At 38.1% G+C, this 23,967-nt stretch overlaps 1 long non-coding RNA gene across 1 annotated transcript in view; it reads left to right on the forward strand.

The window, feature by feature from the left end:
• The first annotated feature begins 1,885 nt into the window (after positions 1-1,885).
• Positions 1,886-23,967, forward strand: part of LOC108640181 — a 64,345-nt gene continuing 42,263 nt past the window's right edge. Inside the window, exon 1 of the long non-coding RNA XR_001920970.1 lies at positions 1,886-1,903. This is a non-coding gene — a long non-coding RNA (uncharacterized LOC108640181). The remainder of the gene's footprint in view (positions 1,904-23,967) is intronic.

Genomic DNA, 23,967 nt, shown 5'->3' on the forward strand with positions numbered 1-23,967 from the left:
GACATTCTCTCTTTAGTGTGCGAGTGTATGTGCTCATCTAAAAGATTTTATGCTTGCAGGACTGCATCCCATTGTCTACTTTTTGTGGATAGGCAGACCCAGGTAAAGTAACTTAGTTTTAAAGGAACTATAAACCCTAATTCCTTTAAATCACATTCCTAAGACATCCAAGTGTCCAGGATGCTGTGAAAAGAGACACAAAAATGAGAAATAGAAGGTGAATGTTTGCTACTGATGGCTCTTGTCTTTGGAGGTTTAGTGCTGATGCAGTGTTATGACAAAAAATCAATGAATGAAAGTTTCTACCACCTTTAATTGTAAGAAGCCAAGGCTGAACTGATCTGTTAATGTTTCATGGGGAAAGTTGACAATGAGGGGAAACGGTGGGTGATATTTCTTCAAAACATGTTAGCTGCTTTTACTTATTTTGTCGTTTAAAGATAGAAAGATAAGAGATGCTAGAAATGGTTTCTAGAATTGGGTGGCCCTTCATCAGTGTTTTATAGGTACTATTTAAGCCATCTTTGCTAAGGAGAAGCTCCTTTACTATTAATACGCTGTCATCTTTCAAATCTCATCAAGGCAGCACCAGAATTTTTTTGCACAGATTTCCTTTGACATACAGCCTCAATAAATATGGAAATTACAGCTTAAATCTCATTTTTTTTCTTGCAAAGCAGCACAGTGCCCAAATTCATTGAATTTCAACTTTTATTTTTTCTTAATGTTGAAAGACATATATGCAAATTTTATTAACAATATGCATGGTTAAATTTAGCTGTAAACTCCAGTCAGGGATTTTTGCTTTGTTTATTGTCCAAGTCAATATGTCTGTGGAGAAAACCTCCTGCTGTGCAGGAATACACAGTCAGCTACTTGGAAAAGTGAAAAGTTTAATTATGAGAGTTTATTCTGAAAAAAAGGTAAAACAAGCACTGTTTTTTGGGTTGACTCTTTTTATTATGACTTCAGGTACCAGAAGTACAACACACACAGTTTATTTTGACACTAACTGTTCTCAGACAAACCATTTGATTTTTCTTTAACCCGGTCATCTGTGTAACTGAGGGGTTCTGAAAGAGAAGTCATGAATAAATGATGCATTTCTTAAACTTGCAAGGTAGATAATGACATAAATGAAATAAAATCTGAGTGTGAAGGGAAAAAAGAAGCATGAACACATGTATTGCTGACAATATCTTTATTAAAATATATTTTATCCTAGGAAGATATCAGTGTCAGGTTGCCTGAAAGATGCAAATTTCCTTTGTTGCTCTCTCTAAAGTTGTTTTGATTTTTGTCCATAGTAACAGTGAAATACGCTTATACAAGGTTTTTGAGTGGAAGGGTAAATTATTGCTGGAGAATGTGTGTTATAAATGATATCCAAACATATTCTCATGTTTATAATAGAAAGCTTTCCAAGACTGTAGTTACTGGAGTGGTTCCCATGTGTTCAGTTTTTGTAAGTCGTTTACATGGAATACATTTTATCTAGCTGTCTAAAAGACCCCTCACTACATGCAAAGAAGGTGTTTCTCCTGCCTATCTAGACTGTACATAATACTGTAATAATCTGTATTTCTCCTTGTGGTTCAGTGCATATTTCTCCTTTCTAAGCCTGTTCAAATGTAATATGAAGAATGTTTTCATGATAATTCTACTATGGCTGATAGTAACTATCTTTATTCTAAACCAAAAAAATTTTAAAAAAATTTTTATGGCTAATATTTGGGTTGCATGACTTTCATCAGATGTGAAATCATATTCTTTTTTTCTTTGCATCTGTGTAGGACTGATCTATAACCTGAGCTAGTAGGTTCTACAGTAATACAAATGGTACATGATAACTGTGTGTGAAGAAAGGCTGGCAGCTTTACAGAAGAAATCTCTGAACCTGTAGGTAAGTTCAGAATAAGCAATTGCCTACAGCTTCCCTTCCCACATACTCTGCGTTTCCACTGTGCAACTGCTCTTCTAAAGCTTTTACTGAGTCTCATTAAACAGTCCTATGTGTGAGGCATTAAATGTATTTATGGTAGAGTGAGAGTTTTGTTCTGAGTCACTGGTGCATCAAGAGTTTCTTCGCAATGTTCTTCTGGTTGCCTAATACAGTGAGACAGGCGCATGAGAGGCATGTACACTGATGTGTCATGGTAGCAATCCTTGAACCTGAATCCTAAAAGATGGGAAGGTGGCTAATTTCCTGTAGAACTGAGTGGAACTTTATGTTCCTAAGTAGGATTTAGGAGCCTAAATACCTTGGAATTCCCCGCATATAAAGCTTAGTTGCGATGTAGCCTCTTAATTCCCCACACATCTCTGCATTCTTCCATACATGTTTCTTATTGGCTATTTACTGTTAATTGGCAATTTAGATGCTTAATTATGCTTCTATTTTAGGAGATGTTTCTTCCTAGTCTTATCCTGTATTTATTTATCTGTTTCTTTTCATCTCTCTCCCCTCTTAGACTTTCTGCACGTAATAAAGGCACCAGCAAACCTAATTTCCAGTAACTAGCTTCCCTCTTACAATGGAATGTATGAAACATAAGGCTGTTGGTATTAACAGAGCTAGCTACCTTGTAAAGATGCTATAAAAGGAATCATCAGGGCTCAAAATCTACTATTTTGTCCATTCAACCTGTTTTTTGACCAATGTAAGCCCAATATGCAAGTTGCATATTAGCCAAATTCTACTTCTTTTGACTGACAAAAAGTGTAGGGTGAGGGGTATGTGCCACAGGTAGTTAAATAATGCAAAACCTTATGTCAGTCTAATCCTTTTGTCACAGAAATTACTCTGCTGTTTGCTCTTCTGAAGCTAGCAATAGTAAATCAGGGAATAAATCAATGTAATGCTTTCTTCCCATGCTAGACTTTTAACTTAGTTTTGGGAGTAGGATACAGTTTGAGTAGTGATTTAAGTGCTTAGATATCACGGATTGCTTTTTGCTTGTGAAGAATGTTTTCTTTCTATATATTTAATAAAGGAACATTAATTAGTTAACTAATTAAAGAAATTAATGTGATTGACTGTTTCTTGTGGCTCAGAGATTCACGCTGCTTGGCTAATCGGTGGCCACGAGTGTTGCATGTGTAAGTAGTTAGAGACACTTTGTTTTATTCATGCTGATTTTTATCACCAAACGTCTTAGTTTGTACTGAGGAACACCGCAGGTAGACCATGGTCCTTGCACTCCACCTCAGTGAGGGGTGCTTTGAAAGGGCCTTTTGTTGCCCCATCAGTGCAAGGCCTAAACACATTCCATAAACAATCTCATAAGGTCAGGGAGCAACTGAACTGGAGAAGATGAGAATATGGTAAATTAGGTTAGGAACAGATACAATGTTGGTGATCCTTGAGGAACACTCTGCAGCGCTGCCTGTGACAGCATGGCTTCTTCTAGTCTTCAGCTGTGGGGTAGTTGCCTAATGCCATGTGCTAGATCTATGTATTTAATTATTTAAAAGCCTAGCTTTATTTAAAAGCTATCTACCTGCTCTCAACTGGTGTTTTTAACTTTCTACCTAACAATGCTGATTAAAATGAAAGATGTTTGTTGGTCATCTTGTTTCCTGTTTGGCTGCCTCTGGGAACTCAATCTATAGATAATCTCTTCTTAGAATCATCTAAATCTTTCTGAGTGCCAAGTAAAACCAGCTGAAATGTCTAGACATTATTAGATTTAAAGTTATTTTTAGTCTAATTTAAAAATCACGGCAATTTTTTGTGTAGAACTGTTAGTGCCTCACATTCACTGGATTTTTTGTGGCATGTTGACTGATATATTTTCTGCTACTCTACATGTGTTAATACAGTACCATATAAGTACTGTATTAATCAATGCTCATGAGAGATTATGCTGGTAGAAAACATGATCATGGGATTTGACCTCCTTGGAAGCAAGGACTTTTCCAGGTCACAAAAGGCCAAGTATTCAGCTCATGACTAGTGTAGAACTCTTTTTCTGTCATAACAGAAATACTGACACCTGGTTTGCACTTGAAAGTGTTATCAAGGAAGCCTGTCAGGGAGGGATATGAATTTTTTGCTGACATAGCTATGCCAGCAAAAACCCTAGTGCAGAAGCTGCATAAGAAGTTCTTTTACCTGTACATTTTACTTCTCTTGAGGGATAGGTGGAAGTTGCTTGGGAAGAGGAGTCTTGTTAGTGTAATTTCTATATTAACCTTTCTAGTGTAAATCAGCTTTAAGCCTCATCCTGTAGGGACTCATATGCAACTCATATCACTGCTCATAGAGATGATATATCATAGCTTATGCTTATGTCACTCCAAAGAATGACCTCCAGAGCAACTCTAAGAATAGTATGTGTCACTGTCTCCTATTCATCTTCTGTCTACAGAATTGTCTTACAGCTGCAAGTTGCATGAATAATGCCTGAAAAAGCATGAATTTTCATGTTTAGCACCTGTCCTGTTGGTACTTCTAGTCTTGAAGATAGTTTTGGGGCCACACTTAGGAAACAGTACAGAGAGGACCATTGTTTAACTAACTGAACTACTTGCAAGAAGAAGGGAGGCTGGATGTAGATATAGCAATGAAAAGGAGGGAAGGAAACTTCCTAGCAGTGAAGCTTGTGATGTGCAACACACAAACTAAAGGATGTGGAGTACTACACACTTCCTTGGGTGAATCAGTTCCAGGAAGAATAAACACATGGAAACACTTGGTGGATCAGGATTGTCCTTTGCTGGTGCTACATGCAGCACAATAAAGCAGAAGTAGTTCTGAAGAAATCGGTAGTGGAACAGGAGAGTAGAAATGGTGGGAGTGAACTCAAGTTATGACTTGAAACCTTCCCTTGTCTCTTACGAAGCAATTCCTGTATGCCTCTAATTATCTTTCATCTAGAAATTCTACCCTACTTGGAATTGATGACCTAAAAAGTGGGGTCTTAGTGTTTGTCTGCAGGAAGGACTCCCTTTTCTTTTATGGGAGAGAGAGACGCCCAACTAGAAATTACATCTAGCCTTGAGCATACACATATTTTGTATTAGTTCAAGTTATTTCATAACATATGAAATGATGGCTGGACCAGATACCTGAATGCATCATTTGCACTAGCAGAAATAATTTCACATCATACTCTGCAGGAATTCAGACTTGTTCTATTTTTGGGCTTGAAACAGGAACAGCATGAAGAAGCTAGCTGATGTTTTATTTGAGACAAAGGTTTCCTTTTTCCTCAAAGGTTTTTTCAAGACATGTGGAAAGCCCATTTCAAATAATACTGCCAGAGCCAAAGCTGTGTATGTAAGCTCTGTGGTCATGCACTGAGGTTGATTAATCAGCCAAGGTTGATTGAAATTGGTATTTTCACTTCAAGTCCTAGAGACTTACTTTGGAAATGCATGAATTTGTAGGCTTGCAGCCTCCCTGACAGATGAATCTAGTCTCGAGGATTGCAAATTTGATCCCTGCTGTTACCAGTCCAGCCACAGGGGCCATTTAACAAAAGATCCCCGAGTTAATGATTGCTGTTCTATGACAGGGATATTGGACTTATTATACACTGAACACAAAGGTCTCTGATCCATATTTGTGCCTTGTTTCCTGCTTGGGATTCAGCACCACATGGTGGTAACTGCTTCATGCAGGAAAGCGTTCTGCTGTGATATCAGTGAGCGATAGTATCAGAAGAACATCCATTTTCCATGAATTTAAACTATTACCGCAGTTAGGTGCAATTATTGAGAATCCCTGTAGAGTCGCACAAAAAATGTTGTCTCTGTCCAAAGATGTTGATTCTGGAATGTAGCAGTGCCAGTCTGACATGCGTAGTTTGGGGTCTCAGTGGCTGCTATAAATTGTGCCCTGGAAAATGATTACTAGGACTAGAAAGTACAGTGCTGCATTTCAAGCTCTATTTTGAGTATCAGTGGCTTTGTCAAACTATACATGTAATTTAAATGGAATTTATATGGTGAAAATATGTTGAAGAGGAACCAGTGGAATAAGATGACTTCATAACACAGAATATTGACTTTGCATATTAACTTCATTAACTTAATGCTGTCTCTTGTGTATTGGAAAATTGTTCAAGTGAGAATAATAGCTTTTGAACTACTTACAGGCTAATAGGTAGTGATTGTAGTCACTAAGACTGAATAGCTGTGGCTGTTGATTACACAGATTAAATGTGAGTGCAGTTTTCAATATGGCTGATTTTCAAAAAACTCATTTTCTGTCCTTCATTTTGACTTTCATGGCTAATGACACTGACTTCTAATGCATATTAAATTCTGGGAGTGGGAAATTAAATTCCTCTTCTTCCATCTCATAGTAGAGACATGATTGCAAAGCATGCCATATGCTTATTTTAAATTGCTCAAGACTGAAGCTATCAAATAAAAGGTTGCATTAGTGGCAATTCCCATACAGTGGGACATGCTCTGTTTAAGCAGCTGATTGGTTATAGATATTTGTAGCATTCACAGCACTAATTTTTCATGCACTCCATCCTTATGTTTTTTCTCTTCATATCTGAACTGTGTGCATGTCTATTTGCATCCGCTGTGATTTCTCAGTGAATGCTAGTTCCCAAGTTCTTTCTCTATTCTTCCTTTTTTTTTTTTTTTCTCCAGGGCCTAATTATGAAACAGCTTCAAATAAATACAATTTTTTAACAAAAAACATTCTGCTTCCTGTGAACAATGGGCTGAATTTTTCTCTTTATTCTTGGGGAGTTCTTATTCAGCTGGAGTGCTTTGCAGTTGGCTAGGCCTGAGATTTCTGGGAGCTGTAATTGTGTCTCATTAATTCTTACAGTAATGTAGGGTAACTATAAGGAGCATGCAATTAGTGGTCTGGTCAATGAATAGAGCAGTTAATCAGCAGACAAAGGATGGGGCTCAGGACCTATTAGGCTGAAAGGAAGTGTTACTATTGTCACAGGCAGTAGGAATGCATGCAGACATGCCTTAAAGTTGAACTGTTTAAGAGAACTGTGTATGTCTTTTTGCTAAACCAGTTTTCCTACCTATTCCACTAGTTGAGAGAGATTCTAGCTTGCCTGCTAGAAGTCAAAGACCATATCGGAGGTTTCGGCAGGCTGAACGGACTGCTCAGTGTATTCTCTCACCTTAACAGAGGCAGCCCCAGGGTTTATCAAAAATAAAAAATGACCTAAGAGATGTAAGGCATCCTTAGCTGTTCCTCCTCCTCAGAAAAATGGTCGGTGAATGTAAAGTTTAAATCAGCTATTGTGTAGATTGTCACTCAGTCATACTCAGCATGTTTGTCTTCATAATGAACCTTGTTTGTTCTGAATGGCTGTGCTGTTTGTTCTGAATGGCTGTGCTTTCAGTGCATGCAAATGTATGCAAATACTCATAACAGTTTAAAAATGGTAGCTCTTACGGTAACAAATAACCTCTCCTACTTTTATGAAGTCCTGACTTTTGCTGTACCTAGGGTTTAAAATGCAAAAATGATTCCAACTTTAGACAGTGCTTCGGGTTTTTTTGTTAGGCCCAGATCAGAACTTTCAGTTGTTTCTGCCTTTGAAAAAATGTGAACCTCATGAATCCTGTGAAATGTTATGACATATGATGATTATAAAGAAAAAGCTTTATCAATAAAACACTGCCCTTGAGTAACTCTTATTTCTAGTAGGCATTGCTTCAAATAGAAAGTAATTTCTTCTCTTAAATAAAGCAGACACTTGGCATAAAAAAGCAGTAATTAAAATAACTATTTTGGGGGGTAAAAAAGGGAATTGAACTTTAATAATTAGCTTATATTCAGAGTCTAGTGTTTTTCTCAAAACTGAAAGTAATTTTTAACTGTCTTCTTTGTATTAACAGGTCTGTAGCTTTATCTTTTCTCGTGGTATTCACATCAGCAGCAAGTAACGTTAGAAGAATAAAGTCTCTCAGGCTTTATATTAAGGATTCAATTATTCTGTATAATTAGCCCTGATTTGTTAAATATTTGAAACATTTTTTACTCTTAGGTATGGAACAGCATACTGGAGTGATCAAAACCACAAATAACTTGTACCTTTACTCAGAAAATACTTTTTTATCAAATAATAAGGAAGATTAAGCCTAAGTCTCTCTCTTTTTCTGTTTGGATTTTATTCCCACAAGAAATATCAGTTTTGTCCACAATCTCTCGTGCATTTCTATTCCCTTGAAATACAAAGAGGCAGTGGATTCTGGTATAAATTAGGTAGATTTAATGAAATTTATGAGTTGTAACTTGTGCCTTGAATATAAAATACTTGAGTGAGGCATAAGGTATTTTGCTCATGCCATTATTGTCACCTGTCTGTTTTTTCATTCTTCTGTGCCTGTTTTTGAAACACTTAGGAGCTGTGGTGTCTTGGGAATAACAGTTTCTCTGTGCCATACATAGGAAATCTTTCCAAGGTCATATTTTTTTTAGTGTCTTCTTTTAAAGAAGCAAAACAGACTTACCCTGCAAAACGATGGTATTACTTACACTCTCAGAAAATGGCTCTGAGTGCTCATATATATGCTACTTCTCCATTTAATTAGAAAGTGATTTCTCATCTGGTGTCAGACAGCATAAAAAAGTTGCTGCTCAGTATCACTGTTAAGCATCACAGATTTAATGGGAATTACCTTCTTTTTCCTCCTCCAGTAAAGTTTTTCCTGTTGAAACACAGGTTCAGTCATAGGGAACTATTGATGTGGAAGGGGTCTTAAATAAAGTCACTGAAATATTATTTGGGAGGTAGCAGAGTAATTGTGGTCTTCCATAAGAGCACAATGTTATGACTGGAATGGGCATTATGATAGAAATGATAAATACTCCTTAATATGTAAAGATTGATGAAAGATCTTTAACCTTGTAAATTAACAGAATATTCATCTCTGTATCTCTCTTTACATAGGCACTTGTATATTTTTACTTAGCAATAAGAACTAATGTTACTCTGGTGGACAGTATAAGGTAAGGTAAATTAAACAATTGCATTGCTGTTTTGAGAACTTCTCTTTTTCTTAGTATAGTGTGACTCTTATCTGGTGTACCTGGCCTGTTGTACAAGTCTCCAGTCTGCAATAATCCTAGAGCAGAAAAAGTTTATAGCTCCTAACTAAAAATATATGCCAATGTAGTTTAAAGGGCATTAGCTTTAAAGAAATCCTTTTACATGTGTCCTGTTTTTTCTGGTGCAAGATGACATTACTATAACACAAACACGTGTATCTTGCTCTCCAATTTAATCTAGTTGTCTATGCTTCTTCATCTGTTGTTAGAACAGAGAGAAAATATTGCTTTCTGACCAGTTGTCCCACCTGTTTTGAACTTTGTTCCTGAGTACTTTTATTCTTTAAGTGGAGGTCTGACCTTGTAGAAGCTGCTGCTTAAGCTGGTACTGTCACCAAATCACCCTCCCATTATGAAAGAGACACTGCTTTTTATAAGATGACTGAAATTAAGTGAGGTGATTACCTCCATAGTGAAAATCATTTGATTATAACTCTTTCATGTATTATCTATATATCCTGAACACTCATCTTAGGGATCAGGCTATGGTGCACACAACCAGTAAGTAATTTTCTCAGTCAGTTGAGGAATACATTTGTAGACTGTACAGTACTCTTGAGAGAAATGTATCACTGAAGTCACGCCTTTTTTTACCTAGAATGAGATTTGGAAGAGTAAGCTATTTAAGTCCAAAACTGTGGCCCTAAGAGTGCCTCCTTAACTGCAGTCTAGCCCTGGCGACACCTGAGCTCCATGAGCAACTTTACCATTCCACGGTGCCTGGCAGCTGAGGTCAAAAACAGCCCTGTTTTAGCAGAGGTCTTTGCCCTGCTCCTTAAGCTTGACTAGGATCCAGGAAGCAGACGTTATGGGGTCAGAGTTACCTGGGACAGCTGATCTGGTAAATGTTCCCTGAACACACAATATCCTTGAGCAGCATCATTTCCTAATAAAATGTGGTGACAGCAGCTACTGCTGGGAAAAAAGATGGAGCAGCTCCCTTTTACATAACATCATAGTGGCTAGTCATCCAAGAAATGTCTGAGTGGGCTTGCATCCGTGTTGTGTGTTGCCTTGCAGGCTACCCAGTCTCCTAGAGTAGAGGCTAGTCTGAGCTAGCACAAGCAAATAGTTCTGGTCCTTTAGCGGCTTTACATATGAAATGGTTTGTCAGGAATTTGAACCAGAATCAATTCAGTGACCCAGAAGAGAATATGGAGTATTGGTGTGTGGCATGCTCTGTGCAATTTGTTACAGCAAATGAGCTGCTGTGTAGGCTACTTGCTGCAACTGTTGTGTAACATTTTCTATATACAGTCTCTTTAGCAAACCTGCCTGAAAGAGTATGAATTAAAATTCTAGGAGGAAGAAAAGGTAGTCTTTCTGAAGGCTGTGCTGAAAGAAAATTTCTTGTGAAAGAAAATTTCTAGTATAGACTGTAGTCTATGCTAAAGTCAGAAGTAAAACCCTTCCTGACCAGGAATTGTTCCAGCTATGTTTGAACTGTGATGATTTGGGCCATTCTATGTACAACTTAGAAATGATGGTTGACCCCGTGACATTGTTATTATATTGCAAAATCTCTCTGCGTGTCTGTTTTAGCTCCCAAATACTTGGTGGCAGGATAAGGGACACTGTACTTTTTGAATAGGTTATGACTTGCATATGAGAAGGACTGGTGGCATTGGAGAGATTTGTTTTCTTGCAAAGAACTAGAAAATGCAGTGCAGAAAATGTCCACATTGGCATTAGCATGATAACAGGTATTAATTCAGAGACAAGAGAGCAAAGAAACTTTTTTTTTTTAAAGAATGAAATATGTAACTGAAGAACCAGAGGAGGGTAGGGGAAGTGGTTTGACTCCAAAGGTACCATATGTCCTAAAGACAAGTCCTGAAATGTATGAGAAGGATTTTAGGCAGTATGAACTTCTCCCTGGAGTGAAGTCCGTAGAGGTCAGAATTTGCTCAAAGCCGACACGCCTCAGTTGGGGTCCAGTCCTCACTGTTGGCTGCTGTGCCTGCATCAACTTGGAGTTTCATGTGATCCCTGAGTTGCACATAACTTTCTTCCTATCCACATTTATGGTCTTACTATCACAAACTAAGAACAGTCATGCAGGATCAGACTAAACATCTGTCTAGTCGGGTATCCTGTTTCTGACAGCAGCCTGGGGGAGCGTATAAGAAAATGTCAAGCACGTAATGATCCCTTCTTGGTGTATGCTCCTACCTTCTACTGAATCATGGTTTTGGGACTTCCTGAGTCAGAGATAACGCTAGCATTTTTCATCCCTCCTCTCAGTTCCATTAGTGGTGCAAGCCTTGGAGACTTTCTATTTTGTTTAAAACCATTTTCTCATTTTCTTTTATGCAGTACCTTGCACAGGCTTTCTTTCGTACAGTGAATTGTAAAGCTCATACATCCTTCTGTTTAAATTCCTCTTTGGGATTGTCTTCTTCCTTGACATAAGGATTGTTTTATTCCTAGAATAAGATTTTTGCTAATTTATTTCTTTTACTCTATTGGTTAGCTGCCCATTAATGTGAGGGGAAGGGTGTGGGGGTCCCTAGGGAGCTTCTGGCTATACAGGCTCCAGGAGGATGGCTTCATTTTAGCTGCTGTGCTAGAGAACAGGGAGGAGTTAAGGTGCTCAGTCCAAGACAAAATTTTTAAAAACTAGCAGTTCCAGGAGCCTTCAACTCCAGACACCTCGCATTTCTCTGCAAGACAAACTTGTGCAACCCAGGTCCCAGCATGACAGGAAACAAGCCAATTGCCACTGACACAGGTTTTGAATGATGTGGATAATCAAACAGCAAAATAACTTATTTGGCTTCTGGTACCCAGCAAGTTGTGGCTGGTTCTTTTCTAAATCAAACCTTGTCTGAAAAGGATAAATGGTGCTACACTGCACACTGCCCTCCCTCCCCCTTCTTTGCAGCAGGAAGTAAATGCGTCTGTGGAAGAACTGTGATGTGAGCAAACACAATATTGAGCCAGGAAATGTTTATACAAGAGCATGTGAAAACCTGAAGGAAAGTGTAGATTTTAAAAAAACCCATACCCAGCAACTACTTCCCTCTCCTCATCAAATGTAAAGCAGTTTAAAATTTCTTGGTATTTTAGCGCACATGGTATTTAATAAAAAAACCCCCCAACTTCTAGTAGTACTGTAATTCTGAGTTAGATCAGTTCTTTTCCATGTCAGTATTTGCTTCGTCTCTTGTAGAACTTGATAGGCCAGTGTTGGTTTCAGGAGGATTGGATCCATATCCTTTCTATCTGTCGATGTTTAAGTCTCTAGGCTCCTACATTTGAAAAACTTGTCCTTACTACTAAACTGTTATAACTGTAACAATTCTGACTACAGAAATTCTTATCTAGTTGGAAACAAATAAGTAGGAAGAAGATGATCTCTGAAAACTTCACACATGGGAAAGAAGCAAGAAATGTTACTAAGTCATTCCTTGTCACATAGTTGCCAAATCAAGCTATAATTTTTCTATTGCTACCTTTCATGCTGATAGGTTTAAGTGAAGTGATTAAGCCTCTGGAACACAAGATGCAGTCTGTATGTCAGCTAATCCAGTGCTGACCCCAACTTTCTAGTCTCTGTGGGAAGGTTCTCTTCTGCTTCAGCATCTTGTCAGCTACTTTGAATGCTCTTAATCCTACTCATATTTTGTGGTATAGGCCAGGCCAAAAATATGTTCTCATAATTCAGGCCAGGCAAATTAGAAGATATTACGGCCCATGTTGAAAGGGTTTCCCTTCTAGGCAAACTCGTTATTTTATTGCTCAAATGTTTCACTGTGAAAGCCATCTATTGTTCCTCCTCTGTGCCATAGCAAAAATAGTCTAGAATCATCCTTTTCCATTGTCCCCTTCAGTTCTAGTTCTGAATAATTTCTGATGCCATGCACCTCTCTTTATGCACCTCTGGTTTTCAGATTATTCTCCCTTCTCCATCAATTGCTGCTCAGATTTTGAATCCTCCTTTGTTGCCACATGGCATCCCTATTGCCAGTCATCTCTCAAAGTCAGTCAATTGTTGCTGTTCTTGTTATCGACAAACAGATAAAAGAATCTGGTGAACGACCTGCTGTAATAAATTATGAAAGGTCTTTCTATCATGAGTAAGTTATGCACTGGTTTTGCATTCTTCTCCTAAACTCTTGCTTGTTGAGTCGAGTTTTCAATGGATTAATAGTAGGTTAGTTTTACATTTTCTGGATCTGAGCTACTTTTGGGTACAGTAGTTTGGAAGGCACTTGTTAGAGGCCTAGCAACCCTAATCTCTTTTCAGGTTTTCAGTCACACAGGGTGATACACTGCTTAAAAAAAGTGTGTTCTAAATTTCAGGAATGGGATATACTGCTTATTCCAGGGATACCCTTCCTGCCTTTTGGAACAAAAAAACTGGTAATAAACTGGAATTTGGAAGTGACAATTTTTCCTATGTAAAAAGTTTGTCTTATTATCCACATGGACTAAACTAATACCTATCAACAATATAGGCTTTGTGCTGGTGGTATGGGCTGAGCTTTAGGCATAATTTTATAAGTTACTATTTTTGGGAAATAAAATCATACACATTCTATCTTCTACGTGAATGTCTCTGACTGAAAAATAATAAAAAAACCAAACCTACTGCACTGAGATGGAATACAGAACTCCTCCTTTTCATCCTTGTTATCTTTTGGGTTTATTTGAATGATGGTAGATATTGAGCTGGAGGACACGAATAAAGGCAGTGTAAACATGCTGGAACCTCAGTCAGGATTATAGATTAAAATTAAAATAAAAATTATAAGTACACAAAGCTGTGGTTATATGCCAGTTGACATGTTTTCTTTGCTGGTTTGTCTTTTTTTGTTTGTTTAAATTATGACAAAGGTAGTATTGACCTCCAAATATTGAATCATTTCCTGCATTTCTGGTTTGGAAAACTGGCACTATGCTCCCTCCTCTTCATACCACTATTACTACATACTATTTCTGTTATTAACAATTATCGTCAAGTAGTGTTTCAGACATACCAACTACAAGAATACACCAAAGAGGTGTGTCTTGTTCTGCAGAACTTACCCTCTGACACAAGAGACAAACCAAGATACACAGTTGGAAACTGTATTCAGTAGTACACTGTATGGAAGCTGAGGATATTATTAGCAATATGTTACTGAAGTTTTTGAAGGCTTCAAGTGAAAGGAGAGGATAAAGGTAGACTTGGAGAATAATAAATTGCCATATAGTTATTTATGGGGGCTTCCTCCCTCTGAGGGAGAACATTGCAGAAAGCACCAACACAGTTACTTAGAAACAAGTAGGAATGGGAGGTACTTAGCTAAGTCTCTTGAAACATAAAACAGAAATCTCTTGAGAAATGGGCTACACATACAAGTAAAATATGAAGATAAGTATCTTACGTTTCAAGTAATAGAATGGGCTGTATGACAAGTGATACCCTGATTATGGTGAAGGAAGGGCATAGGTCCAGTGAGTCATGGGTGAGTTAGTCTCTAAGGCTAGGTTCAGTGCTCTGGGGCACTTTCTGTGCTGATGGTCTGGAGAGGCAGGGCTGGGTCTTACAGACATCCAGAGTCTGAATCCACTCCTCTACTCTTGCTTTATTTTTGTGAGGTGAGGTGGCTGTTGAAATATGACTTTGTATATGTGCTAATCATCACCTGGTTCATTAGAAAACTATTTCTAGCCTTTTAGTAGCCCTATCTGAGCTACTCTATCCCATCCCTACCACATTGCCAAGACTGCCCCATTTGTATCTAGACATGGATTAGCTGTTGTTTTGTACAATGTTGTGTAGCAACTGCTCCTAAAGTTGTGGTTGTAAGTCCACATTCAGGAATTGTGTGGTGATGCTCATGTGCTATTAATGGATGCTGCTGATACTCTGCATTGTTAAGGTATTGATATTCTGCTATGCCAAACACAGAAACTGAGGATGCTTGGAGTAACTATAACCAGGATGAACAGTGGGTATGGCACTTTAGAGCAACTGTTACTGAAAGTAGAGGCAGGCAATCGGCAAGGTGTCATACAGGTATGGCTGAAACTTACCTAACAGGTTTTAAGCAAAATTTAAGAGATTTAAATAATTCTTTTGGAATAGTCAATGTATCTTCTTGTGTGTTGAGCATTCACTGCAGCCTCTCCATGCATTCCTATGCCAGATTTGTTGTGCTGCAACTCCTTCACCAGCCGTGTTTCCTACCTTCCAAATCAAGACTTTGGTCCTGCCTGCCTCTTCTTCCTCACCCTTCTGCATAAAACTTACCCTGATATGCATTCCAAAGACTTGGTGGCAAGTGTTCTGTATGTTGAATTAGAATGGTGATAATGCAAGACTGAGTAATTCAGAGCCCCTTTGCTGTCTTTTTCACTTCAGTTATGAATTTTAAATAATATTTATTCCCTGAAATGATATAAACGTTTTACTGACTGTGTAGTTTATCACTGGAATTATTTGCTGTATTTTTAAAACCTAATCCCTGCTATCTTATCCATTGTTTTATAGATGTGTAAAGGGCTCTGAAAGCAGCTACATAGTGGAATTTAGCAGTGCATGATACATTTTATTAGGATTAAGAGCTTGTAAATTAATATAGAAATTCTGAGAGCTTCAGAATATACCTGACTGAAAAAATAGCAGTAGTGACTTGATGTGATATTTGTATGTTTGCTTTTAGTTTGCAGAATGTCTCTGAGAGACAAGCTTCCTGCTAGCCAATTTATTTTTTAGATAGCAGGGACTGTCAAGAAGTACATTCAGAAGGAAAACACAGTAATTAATTTGTCACTGAAACCTGAGGGGTCCTCTTCCTCATATAGGTGATAATGAAGGTTTTGCATGTAATTAGCAGGAATAATTAGCACATTTCTGGTAACAAATAGGCTGAGTGGTTCTCTGCAAATAAATTAATTGTTGTGCTAACACAGGCAATTGTCTCTTTATTGTCTGACAATGCCCCTTGTTTGCACTAAAGCCTATTTCCGACCTTAGCAGCTTTGCAGAAATAGGAAAGAGAATCTATAAAATTGTACCTCATCCATCTGCTTTTGAGAAACTTCAAGACCACCAAGGGACTTGTTTGTTGAGACTTGTTAAACAATTTGTAATCGTGAACATGTGTTTCACTATATTAACAAATGAATTGTTCAAATCAACTTAGTGGGTAAACCAGAAACCCCACACTAATGAATCAAATGTGGACTCTGGGCATCTAGGAAAAGAAATGTTTCTGAAAAATAATATAGCAGTAAATTCACAGCAAAGAGGAACAAATCCCAGAATTCCACATATAATCACACAACCAAGCAAAACTGGTTTTATGTGATAGATGTTCCTCATAATGCAAAATCACACTGTGATGTATGTGCCCTTTGCTTCACTGCTGTAAAAAGTGAAGATGTCACAGGTCTGCTAAAACATATCCTCTGAGCAGCCTTAGTTTAGACGAGGCTTAGTCAGCCTATATTCTGTCTTCATTTGTTCTTTCCAGAAGATCTAAAAAGCTATTATTGAGCTAGGCTTTCTACTTCGGGTGTTTTTCTCTCTTTTTTTGCCTCATGTTTCCTCTGCTTAGGCACAACTGTCATCTCAGCAATAAGATTACATTAGCTTCTGGGTCTTCATAAATATGGAAACTCTTGGTTATGGTGAAGTCTGCAGGTAGGTTTCATCCCTCCGATGTGTTTGAGGAGGGGAGGGAAGAGGAAAGGGGGAAAATGTAGTTTGAAGATGGGATGCTGCAGGTATAGGGTTAGCTAAAATACTAAATTTTGTTTAGGGAAAATATTGGTCCTTCTATTTTTTGCTACAGTAATAATTCTCTGATCTTCCTCTGGAATGGAAACAATGAAAATATAACTGATAGATGTCTGTTTTTCTTTGAGGGTAGGGTTACTGTATTTTTCCAAAATAACAATTTATTATTTTATTTCCAAATGAGTATTTATATTGATGTATGGTTTGATTTTTCTATTTTCATAATTTCCTCATGTTTTTCTAGTAGTGATGGCACTATGCAGTGTGGTTAAATCTTGGAACATAATGCCAGCAATTTTTGGAATTGATGTATCTGGACCTACACTTCCCCTCTTCCTGCCTTATTGGAGAAATGCTACTCATTGTACCATTTCCGTGTTCTTGTAGTTGACTAACAATGGGTACAAGACTATGGAAAACATCAACAACAAAAACCTCACAGCCAAACAGTGCTTTTGCAAGTGTCTGTACAGTTGTGAAATTTAAGACTTGTCCATGCATGTAGCTGGTTGACTTCAATCCCTTTTCACCAGTGTGTTGCATGTCAGACAGCTGATTTCTGTTGTACATCAAGTGGCACACAGCTTTGGAAAGTGTTGAGATGATGTTGGCTGTGTTAAGTGAAACTGTGGGAGTGTGAAGATATTCCCTGCTAAAAACACTTAAAAGTGTTTATATCTGTCATGTCTTCCCAGCAATATCTTGCAAAAATTTGTTGGACTTCCTCTACAGTTTCCTTGTGTTTGCTTGTTTGCTGGTGCAATGATCAACATGACAAGACAACTTCTGTGTAGAAATGATTGTGTGGAGAGGGATGTAAGCCCTGATATTGTGCAATCAAGCCTTTTACTTTTCGTGTGAAATTTCTCAGTCCTGAACTAAGATTTGGACTTTATTGTCCGCATGGGAGAAGACTTGTCAACAATGTTAGTATTAATTAATTAATTAAGTTTATATGGAACTGGGGAGACAAATGGTTGGTGAAAGCTGGCTCAGGCAGCATAGAGTAGGGAAGAGGGATTCTAAGTGGGCTGACTCAATATTCAGGTCAGCTGTAGGACTTCTGAGTTTTTTGCAAAGTGTATGGCTTCCATGGAATGTGAAGGTGTCTGTCATTCAACCTTGTAATATCTTTCTGCCTGATGGATCTTTGGGATGCCACTGTTTTGTTTGCTTTATCTAGTGTGAATTTTCCATGTCATTTTTCTTCCCTCTAAATATCCTAGTGCACAGCCAGCACTTTCACTGGTTGTGTGGTGCTTGTTTCTTGCTGCTCTCTGCCTCTTTTTAGCTGCTCTCAAAAAAAAAAAATAGCTGACCAAGATGGTGGCTCTGTAGAAAGTTTGAAGGAAAACCAGTTTTATTTTAGCACAAGAGGCAGAAAAGCATACAAGTTTTTCAGATTCAGAGTTTCGTTAGTGTTGTCAGCTTTGAGCTGACATGGGGCCTTATGGGGTAATTTGGGCACATCATGGTACCTTCTTCTCAAAGAAGAGCCATATTTTGTGACACTTTAAAACTTTTGGTCCTTTTTGGTTACTGTTTATCTTGCACTATGGTGATTGTTGACAGCTAGAAATGAGAATTTAAGACAAAGGATTATTCATATCACATGGAGATGGCCACAGAATCCTGGTACAGCCCAGCAGAATAGCTGGCACAGTCTGTGATCCACTCTGTGCTCCCTGTACTCTCCAAGGGCCTCTGGGTGTTAACACATAACCTGTCCCAAGTGCCTGCAACCCCCTCCTTGCTGTACTCCTTAGGGCAACTCTGTCAGTGTGTGGGGTGTGTGATAAATCCCAAGGTGGGATTGGTAAGCCCAGCTGTGTAAGAGGGATATACTCTCTGATGTATATGTGATGAGATGTATATATTTCTATGGGGGTCTCCCTGTGGGGTGCATGGCCATGTGTTTGCAGTACACTTGGTTCCAGAGAGAGGCCAAGGCTGTGGTAGACACCCTTGATGTGTGTTGCAGCCACAGGGCTGGGCATCACGAGACAATGTGTTAAAGTGACTGCATGATTTGTACTAGCGACAAATGTTGACAGAAGAAAGATAAAATCTAGGATTAATATTGTTCTCGTTAAAATGTTTCCTCTGGTGCTAATTCTGCCTGCTGAGATATGCTCTTCATATTTGAACTGCTGCCATACACAGAATTTGGTAGGATGAATTAAGTGTAATTCCTCAACTTTTAAATAAGGCATATATTTTCTTTTTAAATAAAATCAAGATTTTTTACTTCTGTTGTTTTTAGAGATTCCTGTATGTGATGACAGCCTCGTGGTGGTGAAATAGATGTCTTCTCCCTTTACTTGTGTTCTGTTCTGTTTGTAACAATGAGATAAATTCATGTTCTTTGTTTTTTGCTATATGAAGCCACTTGCAAAATCATTTTGCAACACAAAGTATCAGTTGGTGATCCTGCATCTCAGTGCTTTATCTATATTTTCCCAAAACTGAAATAAATCAGCATGTGATAGACAGATCTTAGCAAATTTCTGCAGTGACTTCATAAGAATTGAATAACACCAGAACTTCTTGAAATCACACACAGCATGGTAGTACATGATAGTGGGTAATGCAGACACAATAATTTGTAATGTTTGCTCCAATCATGTTCTAGAAAGTTCTTTAATGTAGTCCAAAGTCTAGTATAGACGGAGACAACTTTAACAAACAGGTAGTTTAACTTTTTGTGCTCATTTTCTCTGAAGGCTCAACTGTACTGATAACTTTAAAAGAAATAACTTTCTGGAATTTGCTTTTAGCCATTGCTGGTAGCCTGACTTTACGTATAGGATTAACTGAGGACATTTACAAGAGCTAGAAAACGTTTCTGTGGCTGTTGTTTAGATTTTTTATTTTCCTCTTGATTTAGTTTTAATCTAATCTCTTCTTGGCACCAAGCAGAGCTGAAAAGTGAGTGACTTTTTATCTAAATTGAAGTGATAGCAATTGATCAGGTTTTCATCATCTGTCTTTGCTGTCATTGGTGCTTCCTCTGTGATCTGCAGTTGACTGAGAGAAATGAAAACTTAATTGAATTCTTTAGCTTGCTAGCTGTTTATTTATAGATAGGTATGTTGAAGCATGGTGATGTAGGACAGAGTTCTCTTTCTTGCTATGAATATAAAAGCTTTATTGATTTCATTAAGAGCAGGGACATATTTGACTTTCATGAAAAAGCAGGATGAAACTTAGCTTTGTATCATGGCTTGGAAATTGGTCACGGTGACTGACAATAGAAGAGAGAACTGGGTTACCCTGGTGAGGTTTCAGGTAATGCTTATCTCCCACCTTTTCATTTTACTACTGAGTCAAGGACTGAGAAGGCTTTTAGAAAATGCATTTTGCAAAAATATGCTGGTCCCAGTACCTTTGGGGAATTTGACAAATACCTGGAAGAGTCTTTAAAAAATGCCCCAGCATTTTACTTTTCCCTCTGCTTCAGTTTCCCTCTTAAAAAATGACATTGATTTGGGCATTTTATTATACAAATTTTTCACCAATAGAACAGCAGCATCGCTGTACATCAAGTAGTCAAGCAGCAAAGCAAAATGCAGCCTTGTCAAAGGAAAATTATTGGAGAATAATTCCTAAATGTTTCTGAGTAATAAAAAACATGTAAAAAGCATTTCTCAGAAATGCTTCATTTTTGTCAGCTACCAGAAGTAGTGGCTTAAACTTGGAAAAGCAGGGATTTTAACTGCTATGTACCACCTGGTCACTACAGCAGTTTTTGGAGACATTATTACAGGTAGATATATTGTCAGTACCAACTTTTCTAGTCACTGTGCATTGATTCCACCAACACATGTGGAATTCGAGTCCAAGTTAAATATTAATATAGTTTTCTGCTTGTAAACTCTCTGCTGCTTTTTAGTTTAGCAAATAAGCTTCTGGAGCAAGGATTTGGTCAAATGAGGGAGGAAAAAAATCCCAAATCACAAAAATAATATCTTTAATTTCAGTTTGATTTTCTTTAGAATGGAACAGGGCATAATTTTAACATTTTTTCATTGAATAATTGTGTTTCCAAATGTCATGAATTGAAAAAGATTTGAGAGTTTGAGGGGGTATATATGATCTTTATTGTGATAAATGTCCTTGAATTCTTCTTGCCAATTCACCATATATTTGCAGAGCTGATCTAAGTGTTAGAGCAAACATTGACAGCTCATGTTATTAGGAGGCACAGAAGAAAGATCTAAATATCAGCAAAGGCTGTTGTGTACCGTGAAGGTAAAACATTTTATTTTTTTCTTTCCTATGTGTAGTGGCTTTTTCCCCTGTATTCAAGGGCAGAAAAAAGTACTGGCTCAGAGCAACTGACTTTTTTGTTTGGATCTTTACCCATTGCTCCGTCATAATGATGCTCACTAAAGTTCACCAACAAAACACTTTGAAATATTTATTCACTCACAGTCTGCAAATTACAAATAGCAGCCAAGCCTTTGTTGGGCATTTTTACTACTCCAGAGGGGTAAAAATAGTTTCTATGAGCTTTGTAATTAAAACATTCTTAACACTAATCAAATGTTTCCAGCAGTCTAGTAAACAACTCCTATTAAAATTATGCGTAGAACTGGAATATATTTCATCATAAGAAGACAAGTTCTTAGGGGCAGCAGCTTCTTCTGCCCCCTGAGAGTGTTATTAATTCAAATCCCTCACCAATTGTACCCTGTCATTTAATCTGAGTGAGTACAAGTGTTATGAAAGTTGCTGTGGATGGCACTGTCCCTTTCTTGTCTGAGGAGCGTTTATTGCTTTGTTAGTAGAAAATGGAATCATGTGCACTGGGCTAATAAAATGTTGTAGATGCTGTTACTGCGTGCTGGAATCTAAAGATATGAAAATGTATTTGGTGACAAGGGGGCAAGGTTTAGGGGTGGCTTCTGTGAGAAGCTTCTAGGAGCAGGCTCCTGGCAGGACTTGTTCACGGAGGACTGTCTCCTGTGGGAGTGACTCCACACTGGAGCAGGAGAAGATTGTGAAGGCTCCTCCCCTCAGGGAGGAAGGAAAGGCAGAGAACACATGCTGAACTGACCACAGCCCCATAAAGATGAGCTTGAGAAGAAGGGAGGGGTGGTGGTGGTGGGGGAAGGTATTTTAAGATTTGATTTATTTCTTGTTATCCTTCTCTGATTTGATTGGTAATAATATAATTTTTTCCCTAAGCTGAGACTGTTTTGCCCATAATGGCAATTGGTGAGTGATATTCCCTCTTCTTGTCTCAACCCATGAGCTTTTTGTTATACTTTCTTTCCCCTGTGGAGCTGACCAGGGCAGAGATAGAGCAGCTTTGATGGGCATCTGACATCCAGGCAGGGTCAACCCACCACAACACTCACCACACCCACCAGGGTCAACCCACCACAACAACAACAACCAAAAAATGCTTATGTCTGTGAGCATTCAAAAGGATACCTGTGGCTTACTGTCACAATTATTCCTACTGCTTAACAAGAAAACAACAATAATGGATAACCTTATTTTAGAAATAACGAAGTTTGTCCTGTCTAATTTTGAGTTCTTTGACAGGTTGCAGGTTCAGCCACTGAATCTGCTTTTTATATGGAGAATCTATGAAGGAGAACTCGAACAGAAAAGAGGAAAGACTAGCCTGCTTTCAGAAATAAAGATACAGTGGCAGAACACATAGACTTCACAGCAAAAATCTTCCATGTGTTCAAAATATTAAGCACCAACCTAAGGAGCCTAGGTTTTACATGGCTGTTAAGAATCAGTTTCAGTTATAAGAAAAATGGATCCCAAATTTAGATTTTATTTTTGGAACTCCTCAAATCTCCAAAAAAGGATAAAATATTTGCCAAATTTCAAAGTCAACTCAATCCTCATAGGAGCAATTATGCAATAGCAAAAGCTGCCAAGGGCTGTTTTGTAACCAGTATCAGTGGAATATGCAAGACTCAACAAGATGCTTATCTGTCAGGGGTGTTGTAGGATTAGTGAAATTATGCTGTAGGATTTAGGTAGTCTTTGAAATCCTACGGATTGCAATTTTCCCTAAACTGGATGATTCTAGGAACACACTGAAAGAGCTGTTATGTAGTGGGATTAGCATTAAAAATAAAATGTACATATTTTTCAAAATATTCTTAGTATTTTTACTTTTATTTTTTCTTGCAAAAGAGGTTCATTTCTGCCAGCATAAATACATTTTGCATAGGGTCTGAGATTAAAAATGAAAAATAGCATCAACATTATACACGTGTACAGAGCTTGATTATGATTAACCTTTCATAATGAGCGTGGCTGTTTTCATGCAACAACTCTTCAAAACCATTTTTCCATGAGAAGAGTAGGTGATCTGGAAGCCTTTTTGCTCAAAACAGAATAGTGCAGCATCTCGTAAGGCATTTACTGAGAAACAAAATGTTTACAAAAACTGTCCCCAGGATAGATCCTTCAGATAGGAAATTTCATCCTATATAGGACTCCATGTGTACCAAGGGTTTTTTTATTGTCACATCCATGGTTATGATTCTTACGGGCCTGGTTGTTGCTTTTGGGCAGTGGATGTATGAGGGCCAGTGTCCCTTTTGAGAACACTGGCTTCAGTAGTGCAGTGCATTGTATTAACCTGGTATAGAACATGGGCCGAGGAGCTTTTAATTTCTGGGGCAGTAAGATGAACTTCCAAACCTAATACATTTGTGGAATTGTGAATCTTGAAAACATTCTAGAATCATGGAATAATTTAGGTTAGAAGGGACTTAAGGCGTTCAAACCCGTGCTCAAAGCAGAATGAATGTCACAGATAGACCTTGTACCATGGCTGGGCTTCGCTAACGAAGATTTGGGAAGGCTCTATCCACATTTGTTACAGGCACACTGGTGGCTTATGAGGCCAATACAAGACAGACATATCTGATTGCAAAAGGCACAGCAGAAGGACTCCTTAGATGGTGTGTTCTGCAAGACACGGTTCTTTCTGCGTTGCCTTTTCTCCTCGAGAGTGATCCTGCGTGTGTTCTCAAAGGAGACAGCTGCGTTATAGATGGCTATAGACCTTGTAGTGAAGAATGAAAGAGCACCAGAGACCTTGTAGTGAAGAATGAAAGAGCACCAGAGAAGTTTAAGGCCAGTACTGCAGAGGAAACATGACCAATCCAAAATCCCCAGTGAGTCCTAAAAGGCAAAATGTTTTTTGTGG

Source organism: Manacus vitellinus, unplaced genomic scaffold (genome assembly GCF_001715985.3).
Source record: "Manacus vitellinus isolate BGI_N305 unplaced genomic scaffold, ASM171598v3 scaffold_3_pilon, whole genome shotgun sequence".
Taxonomy (NCBI): domain Eukaryota; kingdom Metazoa; phylum Chordata; class Aves; order Passeriformes; family Pipridae; genus Manacus; species Manacus vitellinus.